The following is a 4,464-nucleotide window of genomic DNA, read 5'->3' on the forward strand; positions in this document are numbered from 1 at the left end:
AAATAAAGGTCGAATTAACCTAACTTACCTTAGTACAAATGTTCACATAAAAATAGTTACAGCCGTTTGAAGTTACAAAATAAAAATGGATTTTTTTCAATATATCGAAAACTGTTTGTGGTTTCTTATTGAAAACGGATATGTGGCATCCTTATGACAGGAATATCTTAAAATAAAATTATAGTGAAGTTTGTGCACACCATAAAAATTTTATGGGGGTTTTGTTCCCTTAAACCCCCCCCAAAGTTTTGTGTACGTTCCAATTAAATTATCATTGTGGCACCATTAGTTAATAACAATATTTCTAAAACTTTTTTGCCTCTTAGTACTTTTTCGAAAAGCTAGTTTTTGTCGAGATATTTTGAATATTTGTCAAATCCACCATATATTTGTATACTGTTACGTACTGGTAATAATACGAAAAATTATTTATAAATAATTACAGTTTGAGGTATATTTTGAACCGTATTAGAAAAGAAGCCACATCTCGATAAAAGATGCCTTATCGGAAAAATACTAAGAGGCAAAAAGTTTCAAAAACACTCTGTTTAACTAATGTAACCGCAATAATAGTTTAGTTGTAACATACACAAACATTTGGGAGGTTTAAAGGCACAAAACCCCCATAAAATTTTTACGTAAACATATTAAAAAAGAAGCCGCATCTCGATTGAAAATGATTTATCGAAAAATTACTAAGAGGCAAAAAACTTTTAAAAACATTGTGTTTAATGGCACCACAATAAGAATTTAATTGGAACGTACATAAAAGTTTGGGGGGTTTAAGGGAACAAAACCCCCATAATATTTTTATGGGGTGCACAAATTTCACTATAATTTCTTTTAAAGATGTACCTACCATAACAATGCCACATGTTACTTTTCATTAAAAAATCTCTAATAGTTTTCGATATATCGGAAAAAATCGATTTTCATTTTGTAACTTCAAAGGGCTGTAACTTTTTTTGTGTGCCTATTTGTACTAAGGTAAGTTAGGTTCAATCGAACTATTTTTGGTCCCAGAATATGTGGTTTAATTTATGACCTGTATTTTTGTTACAGCCTGTATTATTTAAAAAAGTATATACAAATCCGGTATAATATCCCTACTTTATAGCATTTTCAATATCTTCCGTAAGTCCAAACGGTGAGCTTAAATTTTTTTTCCAATGCATCCAACTTTCTTTGAAGCGAAGCTGAATTGTTCAAATATAAAAAAACTCTCCTGTGGTGTTGTCCGTATGAGATGATAATATGCCAGTCTCTAATGCATCATTGTCCTCTATGTTTACTTTTAGATTTATCTGTATAGCCTACAAAAAAAATGAATCCAATTTAAATTTTAGATCACAACTACAACTGATATGAATAACATTGTAACTCCACTTATAATGTTTTTCAACTATTGCTTAAATGATATCTACAAAGGACAACTTTCATTTTGATCTAAAAACTTTTATCCTATCTTATGTACCTTAATATAAAGTTTTTTAATAAAATAACCTCATTGTAAGTGCAAATTTTGAATCACTCAGTGGAAAAGCTTTGTAACCAATGTTACAATACTATAAATTTCTATTATTGATGAATATTTTTATAAACACATTGTAACATCTATATAATTTACGAGTGAACTAACTTCCACTGTTATATCTGATGTTCACAGTGGATTACATGTTCAAGAAGCATCAACAGCGAAAACCCCTTCCTGCATCAAACGCATTAGTTTATTATTAGATACGTCTGCTAAGTAAAAATTCCCAAAGAAGAAAAATCTTGGAAAGGAGAGACAAAGAGATCCAAGTGTTTTCAAAATTAATATTTTGAAGAAACTGAGGAACTCTGACCAAGAATACACTAGAAAAACTGTAAAATTAACGTAAATGAGAGAATCGGGACCTCAAAGAATGACTCAATTCATTTAATAATTTTTGGGCAATAGCTGATCATTATAAACAGAGTGATTTATGTAGAGTTTGTAGAGCATACTTATGCAGATATAGTCCGTCCGCTATAACTTTTCCCATACGGTACGAATCATTTTCAATCAAACTAAATCAAAACATAAATTGAAACGAACGTCGATGTGTATATACATTTTGTATACTGTATACTATATACTACACACATCGGCATATGTTTCACTTTCTGTTTTGACTTAATTTGATTGAAAATGAATCGCACCGCATGGGAAAAGTTATAGCGGACGGACTATTCTCAACCAATAGTGAAAAGTTAAATGAGTCCACGTAAAACTGGTAAATATGAATATAATTTGCAGTTAGCAGAACACTGACACCAAGTTTGTAAGAAACATTTTTGATACTTTACCAGATAATATATGGTTAACTACGCTATTCAAAAAAAGGGGCATTGCAGCTCGACTTAAATCAGAACCATTAATGCTAACAACAATGTGATACATGAAAGCGAAAAGCTGAGGAAAAGTTATAAAATATGGATTAAGCAAATTGTAGCTGGAGCATCACATGAGCTAATGGTTTATTGCATATAAGGAGACAGTCTGTTACCAACGCACTGTACTTAGCTGAGAATATTTTTTAAGAAAAAATCAAAATATTAAATTATTCTTCATTATTTATTTTTTAGTTGTTATATCCACTTGAAAAAGCATAAGATAAATGTGTTTATTGGTTTTACTCACTCTCAATTTACTTCTTTCTTTTCCAATCTCCTCGTTCTTTCAACATCATGTTACCTACGCACTTTTTTGAGGCTTGCGTACCATTTCCTGTGATGGAACTTGATCAGGATGATTTTCGTCCTCTAAATAAGCTGGTTCGTCTAAAATTAATAGATTTATGTAAAATATTGTTATGTGAATGTATGAGATAGCCACTTTACACGATGCAAGTAATTGCGCAATTTCTTGCAGCAATTGAAATTGCATCGTGTCACACGAGAATTGCACAGAAAAGGTGCAATTACTTGCAGCAACTTCTTGCTGCAAGAAGTTGCAGCTAAATAGAACATGTTCATTCAATTCTTTCTGCAATTGTTATATATAACACATATTATAATTTTCTCAATAATCTAACATTTTTAATCTAATATCTGATAACTCTACTCAAAAAATCACATTTAATTTATAAAAACAACATAACCTAAAATTTATGGTTAGGTCAAAGTTTCTATTTCATATCAGCTTCTGTAATTACTTGTACCCTGTAATCATTTTATTGCAGAAATCTAGTTGCAAGTTGCAACTGATTGCAGAAGTTTTTGCTGCAAGAACTTGTGCTATAAATTTCGCAATTACTTGCAATGTGTAAAGTGGCTCAAATGTAGGAACAAAATTTGTTTTAACTTATTTTCAAAACACTTACCTGTAATCATTGACAGTAATAAAAGACTCCAAGTACTGGATCCTCTGAGTCTTTAGTTTTGAATAAGTGAGATCGTAAAATCGTCCCGGTTGATTGATGTTTATCCACAGTTCTCTAGTGTAGAGAATCTCTACACTACCTCTACGAGCCAATAGGTTTTTATCAGTAATTTTGCGATTGAAAATCGCACTCACACAGTTTGGGCTTCCACAATGACATGCAACAAGCATGTTAATAAGTCCAAAAATATAATATGAAAACTATTTAAAAAGGCAGTATAACAATCACTCTATATTTATCAATCAACGACATAACCAAAACCGTGCTGCCATATTGGATAATTTTTGACATGTCATTTGAACATCCAATCAGAACAAAGTTATAATGCGCGTATGCGCCTGGCCGATGCGTATGAGCCTGGTTTCAACATATAAAATTTCACCCTCAACGCGCGTAAAGAAGTATAACTTCAAAAACTTCTTGACATTGAAAGTATGAAGCTAAAAAATACTTCTTCTTCTTCTTCTTCTTCTTCCTTTGGCATCATAACCCTCGATGGGTCTTTGCCTGTCTGGCTATATCTTTCATTCATATCTCTCTTGTGCTCTTCTCCTCCAGTGTCCTATATTCATAGTTTTCAGGTAATTTTCCACGTCATCCAAATATCTCGTTTTAGAACTTTCTGTTTTTCGTCTTATTATATGCTTCCATTCTAATATATTATTTGCTGTTTTTGAATCTTCTTGTCTCTGAACATGTCCCAGCCGTGACAGTTTTGACATTTTACAACTATATATATATATATATATATATATATATATATATATATATATATATATATATATATATATTGATGCACGTTAAGTTGTGACTTCCGTTATACAGAAGAGGCTGTCCGACTTCCACCTTTTCTACTAGGAATTATTTTTTAAAAATTGTGTATTTGGTAAAAGGGGGGCTTATAAAATGGGTCTACCTATTGAGGGGAAAGGATTTACCAAAATAAATTTTGTATATATATACGTATATACCGAAGCGTACAGCATACGTTATGGCTTCCATATATAGGGTAGTTCAAGGTGCGTTGTCACTTCCAGCGGTGTTGTCATATTTTGGA

At 31.5% G+C, this 4,464-nt stretch overlaps 1 long non-coding RNA gene across 1 annotated transcript; it reads right to left on the bottom strand.

The window, feature by feature from the left end:
* Positions 1-1,254: 1,254 nt before the first annotated feature.
* Positions 1,255-3,390, bottom strand: LOC126880692 (uncharacterized). The gene is made up of 3 exons (XR_007696682.1): positions 3,348-3,390; positions 2,666-2,805; positions 1,255-1,313 (listed from the first exon to the last, which is right to left on the bottom strand). It is a non-coding gene; the product is annotated as an uncharacterized LOC126880692 (long non-coding RNA).
* Positions 3,391-4,464: the final 1,074 nt, after the last annotated feature.

Source organism: Diabrotica virgifera, chromosome 2 (genome assembly GCF_917563875.1).
Source record: "Diabrotica virgifera virgifera chromosome 2, PGI_DIABVI_V3a".
Classification (NCBI taxonomy): domain Eukaryota; kingdom Metazoa; phylum Arthropoda; class Insecta; order Coleoptera; family Chrysomelidae; genus Diabrotica; species Diabrotica virgifera.